Here is a 25,104-nt window from a genome sequence, read left to right as displayed (position 1 = left end):
AAATATAATAATAATAATAAAAGAACAATTTAATAATTTGTACAAGTGAAATTTGAGCATTAGTACTGTTTTAAAACTCCCTGTATGAGTCTAATACACATCAATGATTGGAAACCACTGATCTTAAAACCTTCCTTCTATCATAATTTCTCTGTGTCATGTTAATTGTACAACAGTAGAGAAATTTCCATTTATTAAAAATCGTGAAAGAAAACAAATATTGGCAAAGCTGCCATTAAATAGAAATACACTTTTATCCCAAATCCTAAATGTTTTGTCAGCTAATCATTAAATCTAAGTATAAATGTTTTGTTAACAAAAATGAGCCTTATATATTGTAGGCAGTTTCCTAAAATTACATGTAGAACATTGATCATAGTTATTATCTAACCCACAAGGGTATTGTGTGAGTTAATTAAATAATGCTTATAAAGTCTTTCTTTGAGAATCCTGTGAAGTGGTAAAGAAAATACAATCATGCAACTGTCAGTACAATATGCTAGATCTCAAGATAAACAAAGATTTTCATTAAAAAAAAAAACAGGAATATAATTTATTTATTAAAAGTAAAAAATAAAATTTAACAAAAGAGATGAAAGATTACTCTAAATTTATAAGACACTGATGAAAGAAATAGAATATAATATAAATGAATGAGAAGATATTCATGTTCATGGATTACAAATTGCCAAAATATCCATTTTGTACAGAACAATCCACATATTTGATGCAATTCTGACTTGGTAAAACATATGAATCACATGCTTCTAGAACTGGACAATGAAAATCTTAAAATTCAAATGAGTCACAAGATACCCCTAATACCCAAAGCAATCTTGAGCTAAAAAGAATAAAGTTGAAGGCATCAAATGATTTTATAACACACTACAAAGCTTTGGTAACAAGAACAGCATGATTCTGTCATAAAAACAGACACATGAAATAAAAAGATCAAAAAGAGAAATTCATCATTTGAGGACAACTGGTATTTGTCTGTTTATAAAAATGCCAGTGCACAAGCTTAATCCCAGCACTCAGGAGGCAGAGGCAGGCAGATCTCTGTGATTTTGAGGCCAGACTGGTCTACAGAGTGAGATACTGGACAGACACCAAAACTATATAGAGAAACCCTGTCTCGAAATGCCCACACACACACACCAAAAAAAATGCCAAGAACACACAATGTGAAAGTCTCAGCTCTTCAACAAGCAGTATTTGGGAGTCAGAAAGACTTGTAGAAAACACTTGAAAAAAAGTTAAACTTTGTATGTCACCCTACACCAAAATCAACTCATACACAGAGATCAACAGTACATAAGTCATTATCTGAGGCTTTGGAGTGAGGAGGAGAGGAAAGGTGAAAGGCAATACAGAAATGAAGAATGATGGCTAATAGTTACAGGGGTTCTTTTTTTTAATGAAGATAACATTTTTAAAATGTGGTGATGTTTACATAACTTAAACAAAAAGCCCCTGGCCTGTATATTCACATGAATGGTATATGTGAACCTCAATAAAACCATTTTTCAAGAGTAGAAAATAAACATACTATAGTTTTTATGTAAATTCATGACAGTTTAGCCAAATTGTTGTCAGGTTTCAAGATGCAAAATACTTAAGTATAAACACAATAAAGGAGTCACAGGCTCTCTCCTCTCTCTCACTCTTTCTCTGTCTCTTTCTCTATCTGTGTCTCTCTCTCTCTCTGTGTCTTTTTTCTCTTACAATATGAACAAACTGAGAAATTTTTGTATATTTTCTAAGGTCCAGTATATTTTTGGTTAACATTTTTCCCTCAGTTAAACTTTATCTACCCCTATTTTAACATAAGAATCAGAAGGATTCAGGCCATATCTTAAACATTTGTAGATAAACCATTAAAACAACTGGATTAGAAATTTCTCAGCAATGCAAGCAACTTTGAAAATCAAAGTCACTGACTACCACGGCAGTGATGGAACAAAGAGTGTGCAGAAAGTAGCATGGACAAGGTTGCTACAATTGCCTTCTTGAAAAATTAGCAACTTTGGAATCCAGGTATGTCTTTCTGGTCTTTCATGCTTATGGGGCCATCTAGCAAGAATGCACTTTACTTACCATTGTTAATAAAGACATTATACATAAAAATTTTAACCTTAATGGAAGTGGTATCATACTTTCAGCAGTAGCTATAATGTAGTTCCCAAAACACCAAAGGTGATCTGTCAATGAATAAAGGAAATCATGTAGCCCATGTGGTGGCAAAGTATATAGCTTAGAAGATTCAGAGAATGGAAACTTTAATCCCTCACATAGACATCCAGTATCCAGTATCAGGTTCTATTCCAATGAAAGAAATAAAGAAAAGACCTGATATTGGGAATTCATGAAGAAAGTTTATTAAAAATAAGAAGAAATATAATGTACTGGGTGCTATGCTATTGCTTGAAGTACTAGTCTATCCTGTTGAAAACGTTTCAATGAAATTTGATAATTATAGTCTAATTTAAAGGCCATACCCATAAAAAGAGTAACTGAGGATGACAATAGGTTATGCAAAGTGTACAAAGCAGAAAAATTTCAAAAAGAAAAACAGTGCAAATTAAGGAGATCCCTCCACTTGAGTATTCACAAGCTGAATGTATTTACATGCCTAAAGTTTTTGAAAATTAGAAACCTTTTTAAAGTGCGTAGAGTATCACATGGGAAAGACAACAGAACTGGTTAAGATTCAAAGAGAAAATTCTTGATTCTGGCTGTCAAGTTTCATCCAAAATAACAATGGCAGCTTTTATTTCAAAAGCAAAAGAATAAATAGCTAATTTTTTTCATGAGCCAGCTTCATTTGGAGTAAGATACTACTGTTGTCCATGTATGGATGGTTCATCATGGTCTGAAACTAAACCCACTTGAAATTTTGTTCAATATACCTTCTTGAACAGTTATATAGTTCATATTTTTCCACTGGATTAATCTCCACACCCATTACCTCAATGAACCAATTGCTGCTCAAAATCTAGAAAAAGAAAGGTCCCAGCCTTGTGACTCCTTAAAAACAGTAACTTAAACTTTTGACCCCCCATAAATGTACTGGTTTATCTGCTTTATTTATCTATTCCAATATGGGGAGTAATGTTTTCATTCAGATTTAATAATATGGGAGATGGTTTGAAATACCCTCAATTATTTGCTCAGTGCTAAAGAGTATAGTCAAAAGAAAATGCCCATCTATTATTTCTGTCAGACAAGCATAAAAAATTGTAAGGATAAAAAAAATCTAATGAACTGATACAAGAAGTTTTAGATTTACCTGCAAGACAAACTAGGCAATCTAAGTCTAAATCTTTCACAAGGTACATGCTAGGATCTAAGAATTTAAACTATGGTCTTCTTAGTTAGGTTGTCATTATTTCTGTGAAGATTGTGTAGAAAAGAAATTCAACTTTAGGAAGCAAAACAAGGTTTAAAAAAAAGCATGAACAGTACTAGACGTAAAGTATATCAAAGAAAATAAGTAGTTAAAATTTGAAAATTAAATGATCTATAGTCATAGAAAAACATGAGAAATAAACTTCAGTATATAAAATAAATAAACTTCAGGATAATAGACTGGAGTATGTTGAAACTACAAGAAAATAAATGCAAATTAAATAGTGTCAAAGAAGATTAAGTGAAATAAGAGATAATCAATGATTACATATATTTTCTTAATAGGTAACTTTGTGTCAGGATGTATTTTACCAATGAGAATGAATTTTTGAGGCAAATAATTAATTCTCTTATAGCAAAATGTCTGTGGCTAACAGAAATAAGAGACAGTGGAGTATCTGTCCTAACTCCTTGTTGCCCATTTTATAAAGTAGATATGTGCTTGGGTAGTAAGACCAGAAGCCCAGGGAGGAAAGCAAAGTGATGATTCTTGGGTCTTCAGAAACATTCCAACTCAAAGCAGTAACCTTTCTTAATAAAGGACTCATAGCAGGCACACTATTCCATGATTCTAGGCCACAAACTTCTGTTGCAACTACTCAACAAATGCTGTTAAAAACAAAGTTAGTCAAACATACACTCAGATGAGCATGTCTGTGACTAAGTAAAATCTTCTTTATGACTACTGGTAGTTGAATTTCATGGACTTTTTATGTATTCTGAGATGTTACTATTTAGTTGATTCTTTTCAACCATTTTTAAAATGTAATAAGTAGTTCTAACTCATGAGTGCCATAAAATTAGAACAGGCCCATGAGTTGCAGCCTGCTAATTGATGCTCTAAAAGATTTCCAATTGCACCGTAGAACTTGAAATAAGACAGCTGGAGAACATGTTGGGTATGGAAAGATGCTACATAATGATAAACATTTGGAAGGTCAAAATGGAAATGGATATTAAGAGCTTTATAAATATCAGTATAAAATGAACATACTAATAAAATATAAACACCAGTAAGACAGTGTTTTATGAACTCATGTGATTGGAAACATCTCTAGATGATGTCTAAATTTATTATCACTCAAGTTCTAGAAAGTAAGAACAAGAATAAAATGGCATCATTGAGCCCAGAATGCATTTCCTCAGTTGGAGCCAACAATGCTGACCAGAGGTAGGTAACACCAGCAGGCTGAGTATCCACTGCTCAGCCTCTGAGGAATGGGTTTCAGTTTTTCAAGAAGGAAGAGAGGAAAGGAATAAGATGTGAGACTTCAGATAATTAAAATTCTTGTAGGAAAAGGGAAAAGAGGGAAGAAAAATATTTTCAAGTTTGAAGAGCAGCCTAAAGGATTCTCTGGTGGAAGTTCGTGAAAATCTATCCTCTACAGAGTTCTCTAGGGTCTTCCTTTTTTATTTTTCCTAAAAGAGTCCACAACTGAAATGCTAGATGTGATTGCAAAGATGTTCATGATTCTTTGTTCTGAAAATACATGGATTCAAGACCCTGGTGTCTATATAATTTGTACTATAACTTTGCCCAGACATTCTAGGAGATGTCACAATAGTACTTTTTATTTTATTTATGTTTTGAGAATGTCACATATAAATACCATATTTACATCATTCTCACTCATCCCTCTCCTCCCTCCAGTTCCCTCCATGTCCCTCCCTATCCTCAAATTCATGGCCTCTTAGTCTTAAGTTGTAATTAATTATAATTGTTATATATACATTCATAAATATAACTATTCAATGTTGTTCATGTGTTTAGGTGTTTAGGGTTGACCTCTTTAGAGTGGCTAAACCTATCAAGAGTTTCACACCTGGGGAAGACTCATTCTCCCTTTTTTCCTTTGTTCCTTTCTCCATTTCTTAGCTATTCATCTAAGGATGAAGCCTGTGATTATTTCCCCATCCACTTTGGCATATCAATTGGTGATGTCAATTTTCTGATCTTGTTTAGGCAACCATATTATTGGTATTTCCTGGGAGCAGTTTCCTTGTCATATATAGAATGAGAAATTTCAACAATATTGTTGCCAAAATGGGACCTTAAAATGACCACATAAATTGCTATACCAATGATAGTATTTACTATAAATAAATATCATGGATTATTTAGTAAATTAACTTACAATATGCAAAATTGTCACAGCTGTGAGTTAAATTAGATAATGGTAATTTCTACCAACTGTAACAACAATAATTATAGATCCAAAGAAATCAATTAGTATGAACTTTTGGTACGAATCTAAAAGTATGTTGAGCTGATTTTTTTGGTTTTCTTTGTCATGGCTCTTTGGATTTTGTTTTGTCAACTTCACACAATCCAGGATTATCTGGTAAGAGGCAACTTAAATTGAAAATACAGCCAACAGACATGCATATAGGCAAGTCAGTGGGACATTTTCTTGATTTATGTGAAGGGGCCCATTCCAGTCCTGGAGTAGTAGTTTAGTTTGTATAAAAGAACAGACTAAAAAATCTACTGGGAGCATACCAGTAACTGGTGTTCCTCCATGGTTTGTGCTTCAGTTCTTGCCTCCAGATTCCTACTCTGCTTGAGTTCATGCCTTGGACTATGACCAAGACATGTAAAACAAAAACCCCTTTCCTTCCTAGTTGCTTTGATTGTGGTCTTTATCACAACTATAGAAAGTAAACTAGAATGTATTTATTGAAGTATAATCTGTGATGCTAAAACATAGACAACAAAGTATAAATTTATTTTTAATAAGTCAAAAATGTTCACTAACTATTATTATTTCACACAGAAAAGTTCTTATATGTCATAGATCAAGAAGATATACCAATTTTAAGCATATACAAATACATTCAGTTTCATAAAATATATATTACTAGATGTGAAGTTACAGATTAATCCCAGTACAGCGCTAGTGGGTGATTTCAAAACCCCACTATTATAAGTAGACAAATAATCCAGACAAAGTATAAGCAAAGAATAACTGGAGATAAATGAATCAATAAAGCAAATGGACAAAACAGACAATTACAGCATGTTCTATTCAAACACTAAAGAATACATATTCGTCACAGCAGATTGCTGTGAGATGTTTTTCTGTATGCTATGAATATGTGTTGCTCCCATTGGCTAATAAATAAAGCTGCATTGGCCTATGGCAGAGCAGGATGGAAACAGGCAGGAAAATCTAAGAGAGACAGTGAAAGAAGAAAGGAAAGTAGGGGGAGATGCCAGCCTGTCTCTCAAGGAGCAACATGCCAGCAGACTGGTAATGCCACCGCCATGTGGCAAAACATAGAATAATAGAAATGGGTTAATTTAAGATGATAGAGCTAGCTAGCATGAAACTTAAGCCATTGGCCATACAATGTGTAATTAATATAAACCTCTGAGTCATTATTTTATTAGTGGCTGCAGGGATGTGGGGCTAGGTAGGACCGGAGAAACTTCTAGCTATAGCAGATCATGGCATATTAGGACATAAAGCAAGCCTTAACCAATTTTGAAAAAAATTCAATAACATCCAGTATTCTGTCTCACCAAATGAAATGAAGCTAGATAGAAACATCAAGAGAAACTCCAGAAAGCATACAACTTGTGGAGGGTAAATAAAACTCTATTGAAGAAAAATAAATCACTGAAGAAATTAAATGAGACCTTTTTTTTAAACTCCTAGAATTGGGTACCTTGAAATGCCAGAACCTACAGTATACAAAGAAGGCTAAGATAAGATTTTTAACACCAAAAGCCTACATAAAGAAGTTGAACGAAAAATAAATAGCTTAATGATTCACATTAAGGATTCAGAAAAACAAGAACAAACTATATCACAAACAGTAAATGGGAAAATATAAAAGATAAGTTCAGGGTTGAGGATTTAGCTCAGTGGTAGAGCACTTGCCTAGCAAGCGCAAGGCCCTGGGTTTAATCCTCAGCTCAAAAAAAAAAAAAAAGTAAGTTCAGTGAAACAAACATAATTTTTTTAAAATAATATAAAGAATTAATGAAAGGAATAGTTTTTTCTTTTAAAAAGTAAATAAAATTAAAAAACCTTTCACCAAATTAATTGAGAGAGATAGAGAGAGTAGACCAAGCTCACAAAATTAGAGATGAAGGGACATCACAACAGAAATATAAAAATTCTCAACAAGATTATTACAAATTGAATTTACTAGTAAATAAAAAATTCCATGCATCATGACCAAGGTGGTTTTATTCCAGAGGTATAAAGATGACTCAACATTTACATATATTGAAACACAATGTAAATGTAATACATCACATAAATGGACTCAAAAACAGAAACCACATGACTTCTCAGTTATCTTAACAGTTATAGAAAATGCTTTTGAGAAAATCCAATATCTTTGCATGATCAAAGTCATGGAGAGAGTAGGGATGGAAGGAGTATATTTCCATATAATAAAGACTATATATGACAAAGCTATAGCTACTATCATACTAATGAACAAAGCTCAAAGCATTTCCACTTACTTCATCCACTCTCTCAACTCCTATTCAATATAGTTTGAAGTCTTAGCTAAAGCAATGAGACAAGAGAAGGAAATAAAAGGAACACATATATGAAGTCAAATTATCCTTATCTGTATATGATATGATTCCATACATAAGAGGCATTAAGGACTCCACTGATAAACTCTTACAGCTAGTAAATACTTTCAGTCAAGTGGCCATACACAAAATTAGCATACAGAAACCAATGGCCTTCATATACACCAGTGACAAACATATTGAGAAAGAAATCAGGGAATAAATCCTATTCAAAACACACACACACACACACAAACACACACACACACACACACACAGAGAGAGAGAGAGAGAGAGAGAGAGAGAGAGAGAGAGAGAGAGACTTAAGATTACACCCAACCAAAGGAACAAAAGACCAAAGGAACAATGGACACTTTAGACACTGAAGAAAGAAACTGAGAATGAGACACAAGATGATGGACAAATGGACAAACAAATATCTAATGCTCATGATATTAATTAATATTGTGAAAATAGCTATCCTACCAAACGCAATCTACAAATTCAATGCAATTCCAAACAAAATTCTATACCCATTCTTCACTGATATAGGGAAAACTATCTTAAAATTTGTATAGGAGCAGAAAATAGCAATGATAGCCAAAGCAATCCTCAACCAAAGAATACATCATGGGTTGTCACCATACTTGATTTCAAGTTATAATACAGTGTCATAGCAATAAAAAAAAATACCATGACACTGGTATAAAATCAAACATGGAATGGAATAGAAGACCCAAATATAAGTCCACACAACTGCAATTACCAGAATTTTGACAAAGAGCTAGAAATATATCTTGGATAAAGAGCAGTAATAAATGGTGCTAAGGCACCTAAATATCCACATGCTGAAGAATGAAACTAAAACTTCATGATTTACTTTACACCAAACTCAACTCCAAAGGAATCAGGAATGAGACCTGCTATACTGACACTGATAGAGATAAAATTGGGTAGCACATTTCAACATCTAGGCACAGGTTGGTATTTGTTAAGTGGCACTGTAGCACTGGAAGAAAATCTAACAATCAAATGGATCTCATGAAACTGAAAAGCTCTGTACACCAAAGGAAACTGGCAATGAAGAGGCTGCCCACAAAATGGGAGAAAATCTTTTCCTGTTATGTAGCTGACAGAGGATCAGTGTCTAACATATACAAAGAACTCAAAAAAAAAAAAAAAAGAAAAAGAAAAAGAAACATAGAAACAACCCTTTTAAAAAATGGGCTACAGAACTAAAGAGAGGCCTCAAAAAAATAAAACTAAAATATGAGTGGCTAGGAAACACATTAAAAATCAGTGGGTAAAGGACCTTGTCACCAACCATGACAACCTGAATTGAGTTTCCTGGAACTGACATGAAGGCAAAGAGAACTAAGTTCCAACTCCCACAAGTTGTCCTCTGGCCTCCACACATGAGAATGCATGTGCATGCACACACACAAATAAATAAAAAGGTAATGAAAAAAGATAAATTTTAAAAAGTTTTCAACATCTTTAGCCAACAAAGAAATGCAAATTAAAACTGCTCTTAGAGTCCATCTCACCCAGGTCAGAAAGGCCAATGACAGTGAATGCTGGCATGTGTTTTAATATATAGAAACTTAGCTGATTTTTACTTTCTGGTTTTCAATTCTAAAAGTTTACTGAATTTGTGTGTTATTTTCAACAATTAAAATAGGATTTAGAATTTTCTACATAGACAAATTTTGCCACCCCCAGCAGAGGTAATATTGCTTTTGAAATTCTATGTGGATAACTTTATACTTCCTTGACCAACTAGGATTCTAGTATTGTGTTGAATATAAACATAGAGTGAGGGCACCCTGCTTATTCCTGACAATAAAGGAAACATTTTCAATTTTTCAAAGGCAAATAGGTTATTAGCTAAGATTTTTGTGATAAGTGATTTTATTCTTATTTTCCTGGTATATTTAATACTGAAGATTTTAGGGATGAAAATGTTCAATTTTGCTTTTAAAGATGAAAATGTTGAATTTTGTAAAATGCATCTATTTTGACAATTATATTTTTAATCTTTCATTCTGTAATTGTGGTATGTCACATTTATGATCTGCATATGCTGAGCCTTCCTTGTATACCAGAGAGAAATCCTGCTTGATCACAACACATGATTGTTTCCATGTTTTACTAAGTTTAGTTTGCTAAGAAGCCAAGGAATTGGGCACCTCTGATGACTAAATATGTTGGCCTGAAATGTTTTTTTCATTTCTGTCTTTGATAATATGTTAAAAACCGATCTCACAAAACATTATTTTGAAGTGCTCTTTGCTCTTTAAGTTTTTGAAAAGTTTGAGAGAGATTAACTAATATTAATTCTTAGGTTTTTAGTCACTGATAGAACTCTATTATGGAAACATCTGATCCTTGGCTTTTCTTAGTTAAAATGGAGAAGGACAGATGGAGGACAAATAACAGCAAGGCTATTTGCTAAAGCCTCAAAGAATCATATTAGTTTATATTTACATGAAATAATTAACAATTCATACATGCAAACACACACATAACAGTAACTGAAGAAAAAGGGGCTACCAATTTGAGAGCAGGGTAAGAGTATAGGAAGGACTGGAAGAAGAGTATTGGGAGGGCAATAAAGGGAAAATGGGGAAGAGAGAAAGTGATGCACTCTTATTTTGATTAAAAATGTACTTAAAAGTAAATACTTCATTAGTAAATTTTATATGACTCCAACTAAATAAGCAGCAAAAATGATAATCATAACTGAGACCATACCAAATGTCCAACATTCTTCACAGCTAAAGAGACAAACAAAACCAGCCATGGAATTGGAAAGTATTTCAAATCATCTAAACTATAATATATAGGAAGTTTATATAAATGAGTATCAACAAAAGAACACAGGTTGAAAATAAGTTGAATAACACTTTTACAGAGAAGATATTAAGAAAGGCAATAGATACATGAAATACACACTATTATAGCTCCTTAAGGAAACAGAAATGGAATACCACATATCTTTTAGGATTGCTAGCATACAGAATAATAAATATTAGCTGAAGAAGGGGTGCATTGTGAAATCATGCAAATAAAGCCTTGTGTCGATGAACTCTTTCACCTTTCTCTGTGCTGCTCCAGGTACTGACCTAACTGGGGCATCAGAGGAATAAAGAAAGGACAGTTAGCTTTACCCAGGAGAGTTGCCCTAGGGTGAGGGTGGAATTACTGTACTGAGCTGCTGCAACTCTTAGAAAAGCATTCTGTGTAGCCAGCAAAGAGAAACTCGGTGACTTTAGCTACTGTCTCTGTTCAGCCTTTTACAATCCCAGTCCTGAGGCCTGAGCACTCTCTCCTCAGGGACTCAATGTTACTCCCACTGCTACGAGCCCAGCCACTGCTCTCAAGGAAACCCATCCACTACTAGCTTCAGTTCTCAAGCAGCCTTTCTGGATCTTGGAAGAAACCCAGCCACAGCCAGTGGCAGCCACTGCACCTACAGCTCCATTTCCATCCACTCATACTATATTATCTTGGGCATCTGGCTGTTCAATTACAGGGAACATTTGAAAGCCTTGCACCTCTTTCCCTCTGCTAGCTGCCTCCCAAATACTGGCATGAAGAGGAGATGCAGCACTAACATTGAGGGTTTGCCATGTTCCGGGAGGTTTTGTGCCAGAACAACTATGAGCAGCTTTCCCATTCTGACAGACAACCCCCTAGGTTGTCTATTTCCACCCCTATAGAAGGAAGAGAAACTTGTGAGAGACCTGAAGAGTTTCCAGTTGTTGAGAAAGAGAAATTACTAAATTTTTAAAGCTCTTTAGTTCCTCCCTTGTCTCATCCCAAGACTTCTGTTTCTTAAACTCAGCTCCATGGCCAAGAGGGAAAAGACCCTGACTTAATGATGTTGTAAAAGTGTTCTCATCCAGTGGCACTGCCAATTGAATGGAGGGTTTTGTCTCACCCATGTCTATCTCAGGAAAAATTCCCCCTGCCACTGAGAGCTTAGATATAAGCTGTCCCAAATTAACACCCAAAAGCCCAAAGTTTCCACAGAAATCTTTTCTGGCCCACGTTCCTCATAACATTTTTGCATTTCAACTCAGATTCTCCCCCAAGGAGTCTATGTCCGGAGTCCTATAGTCGGAAAACCAAGGACATAGTTTATGAACTCCAAAAAGCTCTGTACTTGTTCTGGTTCTACCTTAACTCCCCTAGTTTTCAAACTTTCTACAAGTGAATATTAAAACATCTGCATACTATTTCCCTGCCCCATTTTGTCTTTTCTTTCTCAGACTACTAAATCCACATGGCTGCTTGTTACTGGATGCTGTTTTCAGGTCCAGAACTAGGGAAAGTTCTACTTTTACCTTAAGTTTCTTCCTACACAATATTCCTACACCTAAACTCTATATTCTTTCCTAATTTAATAAACATAAATTGAGAGAGAGAGAGAAACCTAGACAGAGAGAGAAATTTTCTGCAGCCTAATTTTTCTATATATAGTTGTTGCTCCTGAAGAATAAAAAAACATCGCCTAACCTTTTCATACAAAACTGGACATGTCTAACTGCTTCTGCAGGGTTTTCCTACTCTCATTTACTTCCTCCACACAAGTAAGTCTCTAGTTCTGGCACCATCTGTGGGAGGCAAGCTCCCACCTTTTACAAAGGGTTCCTACTAAGAGGAGAGAGGAATAAGAAACTTATCCATAGAAAGACAGCAGAGAGGAGAAAGACAGAAACACAAGATAGCTTTGGGAGGACCTGGATCAAAATCCATCAGCCCCTTCTGCCTCTTCAAAAGGGCTTTTTATAACAATGCCAAGTGGTGGGGCAAAAGACCTCCCCCTTGCTAGTTCAAAGCACTCCACCCAGCCAAGTATAGATCCTTCCAAACACTTGGTAACCACACTTGTGGCCAAATCATCCCCTTATGCAGCCCTGCTGGGTAAAGCAACCTCAGATTCTCAGACCCTGAGTAAGTTCTCACTAGGAAATCTCTGTGGGTCTCTACAGATGTCCAGGCCTGTGCTGCCACTAAGGACTCTGCCCGGGTCCTTAGTATTACTGCAGCCATGTCTGTGGTCTATGCTGTAGCCGGAAGACATGTTGATATCCTTGGGTTGTGCTTCCTCCAGAGGCCATATTGATGTGAATGGCCTGGGCTGCTGCCTGAGGCCAAGTTGATGACCATGGTCTGGACTGCCTCCTAGGGGCCTTGTCTGGTTCTGTGGTCTTACTATAGTCAGAATATTTTGTTGCCAGAAAACATGTGGAAGCCCATGACTTGTGCACCTGCCAGCTGTAAAGAGCTAGAAAGCACCCTGTCCCTGGAACACAGCCAGTCCCCAGGAATCCCCACCCAACTCTTTCCCAGTTGCTGGCCAGCAGGAAAAACTACTGCAGGCAGGCTCCTCTACCAAAACACCCCATCAGACCCTGCAATCTACAAGACCCATGCCCTACCCCAATACCCATCCCCTTTTGACACCAGCGGCTTCCTGAGATACAGAATCTGCCAGCTCCAATTATACCAAGAGCTAAGATTGGACCCAGAGGGGACCCATGAGACAGAGACACAGCAAGCATAGATTAGACCAATATCAGCTCACTCAGACACAGGCACCATGTGCACCTATTTGAGGAAGAGATGGGTAGACACCAGTGCAAAAATACATAAAACAACATAAAGAGCAATATGGCATCACCAGAACATAGCCCTTATACAACAGCAAGACCTGATCATCACAATGTAGAAGAAGCAGAAGAAAATGACCTTTAAAATAACTTCATGAAGATGCTAGAGGCCTTTAAAGAGGAAATGAAAAATTCCCTTAAAGAAACTGAGGAAAAGACAAACAAAAAAAAAAAATGAAAGAAATCAATAAATAAATTGAGGACAAGACAAACAAAAAGTTGGAAGAAATCAATAAATCCCTCAAAGAAAGCCAAGAAAACCATTTTTTAAAAAAGCAATTAAACATGTGAAACAAACAGTTCAAGACCTGAAAAGTAAAATAGAAACAAAGAGGAAGACACAAACAGAGGGAATGCTGGAAATAGAAAATCTGAGTAAATGAACAGGAAACACAGATGCAAGCATAACCAACAGAATACAAGAGATTGAAGAGACAATCTCTGGTGTAGAGTATACAATAGAGGAAATAGATTCATCAGTCAAAGAAAACACCAAAGCCAAAAAGTCATAACACAAAATGTCCAGGAAATCTGGGACACTAAAAAAGGCCAAACCTAAGAATAATATGGATATAAGAAGGAGAAGAATACCAACTCAAAGGCACAAAAAATATATTCAACAAAATCATGGAAGAAAACTTTCCCAACTTAAAGAAAGAAATACCTATGAAGATACAAGAAGCTTATTGAACACCAAATAGACTAGACCCAAAAAAAGTTACTTCTCCACATAATAATTAAACTGATAAACATACAGAATAAAAAAAAATATTAAGAGCAGCAAAGGAAAAGGGCCAAGTGACCTATAAAGGCAGACCCATCGAATAACACTCAACTTCTCAATGGAGACTTTCAAAGCCAGAAGGTCTTGAACAGATGTAATGCAAACACTAAGAGACCATGGATGCCAGCTTAGACTAATATTCCCAGCAAAACATTCAGTCACCATAGACAGAGTAAACAAGACATTCCAAGACAAAACCATGTTTAAACAATACCTATTCACAAATCCAGCCCTACAGAAAGCACTAGAAGGAAAATTCCAACCTAAGGAAGTCAGATACACCCACAAAAACACAGGCAATAGATAACCCCACAGCAGTAAATCCCAAAGAACAGAAATACACATACACTACCACCAAAAGATAACAGTAACAATCACTGGTCATTAATATCCCTTAATATCAATGGACTTAATTCACCTATAAAAATACACAGGCTAACAAAATGGATATGAAATCAGGACCCATCCTTCTGCTGCATACAAGAAACACACATCAACTTCAAAGACAGACACTACCTCAGGGTAAAAGGCTAGGGAAAGAATTTCCAATCAAATGGTCTTAAGAAGCAAGCTGATGTAGCTATCCTAATATCTAACAAAATAGACTTCAAACTAAAATCAAAAGAGATTAACAAGGACATTACATTCTCATCACAAGAAAGATCCACCAAGATGAAGTTTCAATTCTGAGCATTTATGCCCCAAATACAAGGGTACCCACATTACTAAAGCTTAAATCACACATCAAACCCCATACATTAATATTGGGAGACTTCAACACCCAGATCAAACTTAATAGAGAAATAAGGGACCTAACAGTGTTATGACTCAAATGAACTTAATCGATATCTACAGAACATTCCACCCTAACAAAAAAGAATATATCTTCTTCTTAGCACCCCATGGAACCTTCTATAAAATCAACCACACACTTGGTCACAAAGCAAATCTCAAAAGATACAAAAAAATTGGAATAACCTCCTGTATTCTATCAGACCACCATGGCTTAAAGTTAGATTTCAACAACAAAAAAAAAATTGCAGAAAGCCTACAATCTCATGGAAACTGAGTAATGCTCAAATGAATCACCAATGGGTCAAGGAAGAAGTAAAGATAGAAATTAAAGACTTCCTAGAATTCAATGAAAAGGAATGTACTACATACCCAAACTTATGGGATACTATGAAAGCAGTGCTAAGAGGGAAATTCATAGCACTGAATGCCCACATAAAGAAGTTGGGGAAATCTCACACTAGTGACTTAACAGCCCACATGAAAGCTCTAAAACAAGAAGAAGCAAAGTCACCCAGGAAAAATAGATGCCAGGGAATAATCAAACAGAGCTGAAATCAATCAAATAGAAACAGGAAGAACAACAACTGAGAAGCTTCTGTAAGGCAAAGGACACAGTAAATAATACAAACAAAAACAGCCTACAGAATGGGAAAAGATTTTCACCAATCCCACATCTAACAGTGGACTGATCTCCAAAATATAAAAAGAATTCAAGAAACTAGACATCAAAATACTGAACAACCCAATTAACAAATGGGCTGTAGTGCTAAACAGAGAATTCTCAACAGAAGAATCTCAAATAGCCAAACAAGATTTAAGGAATTGATCAGTGTCCTTAGTCATCAGGGACATCAAAACTACTCTAAGATACCATCTTACACCTGTCAGAATGGCTAAGATCAAAAGCATGGCAGACAGCTTATGTTGGAGAGGATGTGGAACAAGGGGAATACTCCTCCACTGTTGTTGGAAGTGCAAACTTGTACAGCCACTTTGGAAATCAGTATGGTGGTTTCTCAGAAAATTGGGAATCAATCTTCCTCAAGACCCAGTGATACCACTCTTGGTCATATACATAAGGAATGCTCCATCATACCACAAGGACACATGCTCAGCTACGTTCATAAAAGCAGCATTATTTGTAATATCCAGAGCCTGGAAACAATCTAGATGCCCCTCAACTGAAGAATGGATTAAGAAAATATGGTACATATACACAGTGGAGTACTACTCAGCAGAGAAAAAACAATGACATCATGAAATTTGCAGGCAAATGGATGGAACTAGAAAATATCATCCTGAGTGAGGTAACCCAGACTCAGAAGTATAAACATGATTTATACCCACTCATAAGTGAATGCTAGATGTAAAGCAAAGGATAACCAGACTACAACCCACAACTCTAGAGAAGCTAGCTAACAAGGAAGACCCAAATATGGATGCATGGATCACCCTGGGAAGAGGAAATAGATGAGATCTCCATAAGAAAACTTGGGGTGAGGGGTGGGCAATGGAGGATAGGGGGTAGGGAATAAGAACATAAAAGAATGGGATGGTCAAGCTGGAACAGGGATGGAGTGGGGAAGCAATGAAAGAGATACCATGACAGAGGGAGACTTCATGGGGATAGAGAGAAACCTGGTGCTGGGGAAGTTGCCAGGAATCCCCAAGGATGACCCCAGCTTGGACTACTAGAAATAGTGAAGAGGGTGCCTGAAGTGACCAGATTGGTGAATACCCTAACTGTCATCAGAGAGCTTTTCTCCAGTGACTGATGGAAGCAGATGCAGAGATCCATAGCCAAACACCAGGCTGAACTCAAGGAGTCCAGTGGAAGAGATAGAATAGGGATTCTATGAGCAAGTGCATCAAGATCATGATAGGTAAACCTGCAGAAATGACCAAACCAAACTAGTGGAAACTCATGAAAGTTGGATCAATGGCTATGCAGACTGCATGGGACTGGAATAGGCCTTCTGCATGGTGAGACAGGTGTGTAGCCTGATCTTCTTGGGAGGAGCCCTGGCAGTAGGATTGGAATCCATCCCTGGTGTATAAGTGGGCTTTTTGGAGCCTACTACCTATGATGGGACACCTTGTGCAGCCTTGAGGCAGGAGGAGGGGCTTGGACTTGCCTCTACTGGATGTGCCTCCCCATGAAAGGCCTTGCCTTCTTATGGAGAAGAAGTGGGGGGTGGGTTGGGTGGGGGAGGCTGGGGGAGTGGGAAGAGGGAAGAGGGAGATCTTTGATTGGTATGTAAAATGAATGGAAAATTTTTCTTAATAAAAAAGTTATCAAAATTTTAAAAAGAGCTAGGAAGCTACATCTCAATGATATCAATGATTGCAGACACAGTTGAGAGGGAGGGATGTGGAAGGCTTCTGTGACAACCCCTACCCCCAACACAAACACCCCCAAAAGGGTAACAGCCTAAACAGGAAGCAATTAAAGAAAACTGTTAGTAAGTGTGATATGGATGTTGAAGTTGATACTCCACATTGAAGTATTCTGGTAGGGGTGTGAGAGGGGAATCACTGTCTTATAATTAAGGGGCAGGCCACTGAGAGTTTGACCATGCTACAGTGAGTATATGGATAACACAATTTAGACTTTTTTTTTCTTTTATAATCTTTTACTACATTTTTAATTTTAAATTTTTTGGGGGGAGGAGGTCACAAGGGAGGGAGTAAACATGGAAGGACTGGGAAATGAGAGTGATCAGAGTGTATGGTGTGAAATTCCCAAAGAACAAATATGAAAAGACAAAAACAAGAACAATAAAAACCTCCCTGCCAGGCATGGAATACCTCCTTATGAGGGATTGATTAGGCAAACTCTAGAGGTCCCCTAAACAATACAAACTATTGACATTTGTGGTGGTTTGAATATGAATGGCCTCCATAGGCTCATATATTTGAATGCTTAGTCATCAGGGAATAGCACTATTTGAGAAGGATTGCAGCAGAGGTTCTAAACCTGTGGGTTACAACCCCTTTAGGGTAGAATGATACTTTCACATGGGTCATATAAGACCATTGAAAACACTGATATTTATATTACGATTTGTAACAGTAGTAAATTCACAGTTATGAAGTAGCAATGAAATAATTTTGATTGGAGGTCATCACATGAGGAATTGTATAAAGGGTCCCACCATTAGGAAGGTTGAGAACCACTGGATTAGAATGAGTAGGTGGTATGGCCTTCTTGCAGTAGGTGTGGCCTTGTTGGAAGAAATGAGTCACTGGGGGTGGGCTTTGAGGTTTCAAAAGCTTATGGTATACTGTAACTCTCAGCTACTGCTCTAGCACCATGAGTGCCACCCTGCTCCCACCATGCCCCCACCATGATGATAATGGACTAACCCTCTGAAACTGTAAGCAATGAAATGCTTTCTCCTGTACAAGTTGCCCTAGTCATGATCTCTCTTCACAGTAGTAGAAGAGTGACTAAGGAACCAAACCATTGCTCTTTGCTACAGAAGGTACCACACATTTTTATTTCAGTACATACAGAAATCCATCTCAAACTGGTCAGGAAAACTCCCTTCTGCTGTTTAGCTTTCCCAGTGCTGGAAAGTTCTATACAGGCCACCGGGGTTGTAAGTCATCAATAGTTTTACCTAGATCTAGACTCTACATTCTGCAACACTAACCTGCCAGGCAGTACATGCCCACTGTTGCATTAATAGCATGGCTACTACAAGTGCGACCAACTGCTTTCTGATTAGATTTAGGGCCTGATCCACAGGAAGAAAGTCATGCTTGGTACTGAAAACCTGGTCAAAAGTCCATGGATGGGAAAGCTATAAACCCTAGAGGAAAATTTATTAGTGTTGTTTTGCTAAATGTTGCCAACCTTCTATATAACTACTTATGTCTTTATCTACCCATAGGTCTTGCTACTCTCAACTTTGGCCACAGAATCTTCCTTTTGCTGTGGGCAGTGGTTAACAGATTTATAACAGGTGAAAGTGCTGAGAATAAGTGACTGTGAGTGATCACCCATAATTAGGAATCTGTATCAATCCCACACGTGCCCCACTCAAGGATCAAGGAAGAGGGAAACAGGCAGAAAGAATGTAAGTGACAGAAAATAGGAAGGCATTCTGTAAAACACTGTCCATGGACATGACATGCTCATTCCACTCATTGAGCTCTCAGAAGTTGTAGTTACCTGCACAATATCAATCCATTCAAAATTCCAGTATAGACAGGGAGGGGTTCATGATGCCCCATCCCTAGCTGAGGAGCTATAGACAGTGGATTGTAGTTAGAGTTTTCCTGCCTGGCCCACAGTCAGGACAAATCTCTCTCACCCGCCAGGCCCATAGACACTCAGAACCAACCAAGTAAACACACAGAAACTTACATTGTTTACAAACTGTATGGCTGTGGCAGGCTTCTTGTTATCTGTTTCTTTTATCTTAAATTAACCCGTTTCTATTAATCTATAAATTGCCACGTGGCTCGTGGCTTACCAGTACCTTACATCTTCCTTGTCCTGGCAGTGGTTGGTAGCGTCTCTCCCCAGCCTTCCACTTGCCAGAATTCTCTTCTCTCCTGTCCCGCCTATACTTCCTGCCTGGCCACTGGCCAAACAGCATTTTATTTATACAGAGCGATATCCACAGCACTTCCCCTTTTCTTTTTTTTTTTTTAAAGGAAGGTTTTAACTTTTACATAGTAAAATTACATATAACAAAACAATTATCAAGCAAGAATTATAGTTACAATATCTAGTCTTTTTGGCAAAATTAAACAAAATATTCTATCTATCCTATATTTATGAGTCTAAGGTTTTATATCTAACTTATCTTTTATCATAACTGAAGAAATTATAACTATCTAGTCTTCAACCACATCAAAGACCTCAAAAGGATATAATATTACCTGAGAACTGGGAGAAGGATGCAAGCAACTTTCCAGAGTCTTGTAGGGTAGACAGAGACAGCTGGCAGCCTGGACAGTCACCTAATGTTCCTTTGTAAAGTTGGGGCATTTGTCTTCAGCCCACAGGGCTAGAGTCTCTTGGTCTTTTTGTCACTGTCTTGTAGAATGTCTGGCAGTTTCCTCTGTGAAGCAGGAACCTGAAGGACCATTTTGTCAAGCAAAGTTCAATGGTCACCTTTCTATGGGTCCTGCATGTCCAGTTGATCAAGTAGTCCAGGCAAGAACAGTTTCTTGCCCAAATGGCTATTTTTGACAAGGTGAAGATAAACTCCATATGAAGTGTCTTCAATGCCCATCCTCCTTTCTGAAGTAAATCGGTGCTGCCAGGAGCAGACATGTCTCACTGTCCAGAAAGTCTAAATTTTAAAAATATTTTAAATGCCATATTCTGTAGATTTTTGAAGTGTTTGAAGATTACTGTCTATCTGAAATATATCTATGTATACCTAGAAAACTTAACATGACTATAATTTTGACTATCATAGAAGATGAATGGATCTGTATTTCTTAATTATCCATTACAATCTAAATGAGTTGTATAAACATAATACCTCAAACGAGTGTAGAAATATATATAAAGAATAACAAAATTAATTTTAAGTTTGTATCAATAGACTAAAATCTATACCAATGTAAGACATTTTAAACAAGTTGTTGCTCTTTAAAAGTAAGTTCATTAATCTACCCTTTCATCCTATTATATCTATATCATATGTCCTTTTTTTTTTTCTTTAGAGAGAGATCGCATTTATAATCAACATGATTGAAATAAAAATATTGGTTTTTCTCTGTCCCACATCAGAGTGCTCTTCTGATTTGGGACACAAGAATCTATTAACCATTTTTTTTTTTTTTTTTTTTAGCAATGTGTCTGAGTTTAGAGAAGGAGTGAGCCAATTCCATCTCCAAAGCCAGCTTGATAATTTTGGGAAATTGGGCGTAGTTTCTCTTACTACTTCCTGCTGGAAGGTGGCGCTGTATCTTATGGGGTAGTACCTCAGGGTAAACCTCTGAGCCAGTTGCCTTGAAACCATTCTGGATGTTGGATCATCTGGGCCATGGTGTCATCAGAGACCTTTCAGGTGGTCTTGGCTGATCAAACCTGATGTATCTTAATCTGGAACAAATCCATAGCTTCTGGCTTTCTGTGGAAACAAAAGCAGAGCCTCTTTTCCAAAGCAACATATTCTTATGTCTTTAAAATTTACATATTTGTTTAACTCAACAGCTTTTATGATCAAATCTTTTTCTGTAGTTAAAAATCCCAAAGACAAGACAAACCAGATTCTTTGTGTAATATCCATCTTTGTAAGACTGAAACGTGGCTGTGGCTGTTGGCTCTGCCCACCTCAGCTTCCCAACATGGCGGTGGTACAGTTTACCGCCAGCTCTGGGTCTGGAGCCATGTGTACCATCAACTATCAGAAGCAGTTCTATCAAAGCAGTGCATAGCCCAGAAACTTTTTTTTTAACTAGCAAAGTCTAAATCCACCACGCAGCAGAGTTAAGTGTCGCTTGTAGACTCCTCATTCCCAACACACTGCAGGTCAGATGCACACGCCTGGAACCTGCCATAGTAGCTCAAGCCGGCAGTCTGCCACTAACTTGAGAGAGACAACCAGGAAGCTGTTTTTAGTTCCATTTTAGAATCTTTTCTCTCAGGTTTTAGGTGGAAACTCTTGCCAACACGTTGGACGCCATTTGTAGTTAGAGTTTTCCTGCCTGGCCCACAGTCAGGACAAATCTCTCTCACCCGCCAGGCCCATAGACACTCAGAACCAACCAAGTAAACACACAGAAACTTACATTGTTTACAAACTGTATGGCTGTGGCAGGCTTCTTGTTATCTGTTTCTTTTATCTTAAATTAACCCGTTTCTATTAATCTATAAGTTGCCACGTGGCTCGTGGCTTACCAGTACCTTACATCTTCCTTGTCCTGGCAGTGGTTGGTAGCGTCTCTCCCCAGCCTTCTACTTGCCAGAATTCTCTCCTATCTTGTCCCGCCTATACTTCCTGCCTGGCCACTGGCCAAACAGCATTTTATTTATACAGAGCGATATCCACAGCAGTGGATCACTACTAGGGGAGGAAAAACATTATATTTTGGTTGTGGCTACTGGTAGATTTCCCCTGCTTCACTGGTTAGTCTTATGCCTATGTTCATATAAGCTGTGATAATTGGTTTATAAAACAGTAAGAAGACATGAAATTGGGAGGAATGTCTATTGGCCTTGTCCAGGAAGGACTGAAAGGAGAAAGCAAGGTAGATATGATCACAATTCATTGTATATATGAAAAAATTAAAAATACCAGTTCATTGCTGGCCAGTGGTGGTGTATGCCTTTAATCCCAGCACTCAGGAGGTAGAGCCAGGTGGATCTCTGTGAGTTCAAGGCCAGCCTGGTCTACAGAGCAAGATCCAGGACAGGCACCAAAACTACATAGGGAAACCCTGTCTCAAAACACACACACACACACACACACACACACACACACACACACATACACACACACACACACACTAGTTCATAAACTAGTAATATATCTCTCCTTTATTTTCCTGGGATTTTAATTCACCTGTATATTCCTGGTCTTCATAATACAAAAAAAAAAAAAAGGTTTCCTCTGAGTACCTCCAGAGATCTCTTCCTTCTCTTTAATTGTGTTAATCTATACTTAGAACAAAAGCAGCTTCCTACAATACATAAAGTTCTAAGGGACAATGATAATTGCTAAAACCTAAATAATTTCCTTTTCAAAAATGAGCTTTAAGTGTGCTGAGTAGAAGAGAATTTGAGTGAGTATCTGTTGCCAAAACTGACAGGGTTTCCCATAGCCAGAGAGAGTTTGAGTGCTTTCTTCCAGCCAGAGTCTACTGTTATCAGATCCTTTTTAAAACCCTCAATGCTTGCCTTGGGCCAAAGAAACAGATACTTCCATGTGTGCTTGATATGGTCTTCACAACTATCCTTAAAGACTGAGTTAGGATTTGAAACCAGATTCTTCTCATGCTACGTTTTCACATTTGACACATTACCACCAAAAACAAAAAGATACTCAACACATTGGCTTGCTTATAATGCATCTTGTCTCTAAGACCTTCCAATACTTTGTTGATTTACTTAGGAGACATCTACAATGAATCTAATGCCTTTGCTCGTTCCTGAATAAAACTAGGTTTCTAACTAATTCTGCGTCCATACTTTTACAAGTTTAGTCTGATTTTTGTCCTAAATGGAGAGTATTTCTCTGTCACTTTCTTGTTTCCTCATATAAACTTTTAAAAAGCTTATGCCTGTTGATTTAGAATTAATGTAGGCAGAAGAGCTTAGTCCTATGACCTTGCAAATTTCACCATATACTTGCTCTTCTGGGGGATCTATAATGTGTATAAAACTTTGCTGAGAAGACCAGCAAAATCCATGTTTGCAGACTCTGTGCATCTGCAGCAGTAGGCTAACGTAGTCTTCCTTGCCCCTCTATAATACCTGTGTGTGGCAAAATATTCTTCTTAAACCGTGATGACACTATTTGGAATAGCTTTCTTGTAAAACTTTCTAACTAGCTCTTTAAAAGTCTAAAAAAATGATTTTTGGGTTTTTTTTTTAATTCCTGGTTCTTATTTATTTACCATTTCAAACAGCTCCAGGATATTATAGAAAACAGAATGCTTTTCTGCATTCATTATACTAAGTACCCTGTGATCCTACAACTTTTGGTATCCATCAGTATAAAATAGATTCAACAGTCCACAGATTGCAGGTCCGCCTCAGGAGGCTTCAGGAGATCACAAGCAAGAGTAGAATTCACCAACAATGAACAGCAGTGCAATGGTTTATTTCCACACTTAGGTCCCCTCTTGAGTTTCTTCAGACACATGTGATGGATGTCATAAAGTTTCAGCAATTTACTTATATCCACAATTTCAATGAGGCAGAACATCCTGTTCTCTTACAACCATTTGATCTGATACTACATATCTCACCCCTTTGCTTCAAAAGACATAATGACAGTGGAGATTTCTGCATTTCAACAAAGACCAAAGTAAAGCATTCATTGAGTCTCCAGATCCTCTTTCTTCCCGTGAGCGCCGTGATCAAGCAGGTCCATTGATTTTCCCGTTGACCTTCTGCCTTTCATGGATAAAACAGCTTTTATTTCTGGATTTCAGACCTTTTGTGCTGTTTCTTGAATTCCTTTATACCCAGAGTAGCTTCTTATTTACACCTGACCTGTCACACTTGGGGGCCTTCCTTTTCTCACTCGAACAGTCTTTTGCCCAATTTTCCCATTACTTTGGCTTCTTTTACTTTATGAAATGGATGCAAAAGTTTTCCTGTGAGCTCCTATTCTTTGATATGTGACATATTTTCCTGTCCTTCCATGAATGTATTCGAAGTAGTTCCATATTTCCTACAAGGTATGGACTTTGTTAAATGTTACTTTCAATTTTAATGTGAAGCACACATTATTTGATCATGGTCTCATTCACTAAAATGGAGAGAGAATTTGATGTGACCAATTTCATCTTTTGTTCCTGTTCAGAAGGTTGAATGTAAGCACTATTACAACAGTCACTGGTAATTTTGTGTACCAACCTCTGTCTGGTCTTAAGGTCAAACCCAAATAATTCCATTATTTCCCAAATTCTGTAGCTACTCAATTTATGAAACCAATACCTGTGGGAGATCTATTGGTTGCAGGCTATGACTTCCCTTGCAGTATGGATTTGTCTAATTTTCCAAAACTCTTAATATAATTTCACTATCTTTACCATACTCAGATGAACCAAGGGCCTAAGATCCAACAGTTTTTTAAAAGCTTCTAAAATCATAGGCAAAATGATGAACACATATGGGTGTGTGTACTTTTCAGAGAAAGGATTCCATGGCTTGAATCTGCTTCTTAATAAAGTTTTGTGAAAAGAAAACACCTGAAATGTCCCTTGTC

General features: G+C 37.1%; 1 protein-coding gene across 1 annotated transcript in view; it reads right to left on the bottom strand.

Moving 5' to 3' along the window:
* Sugct (succinyl-CoA:glutarate-CoA transferase) overlaps positions 1–25,104 on the bottom strand; it is a 668,818-nt gene that overhangs the window by 541,504 nt on the left and 102,210 nt on the right.

The sequence above is a fragment of the Onychomys torridus genome, chromosome 5, assembly GCF_903995425.1.
Source record: "Onychomys torridus chromosome 5, mOncTor1.1, whole genome shotgun sequence".
In the NCBI taxonomy this organism is placed as follows: Eukaryota; Metazoa; Chordata; class Mammalia; order Rodentia; family Cricetidae; genus Onychomys; species Onychomys torridus.
This window is presented reverse-complemented; position numbering and strand designations above follow the sequence as displayed.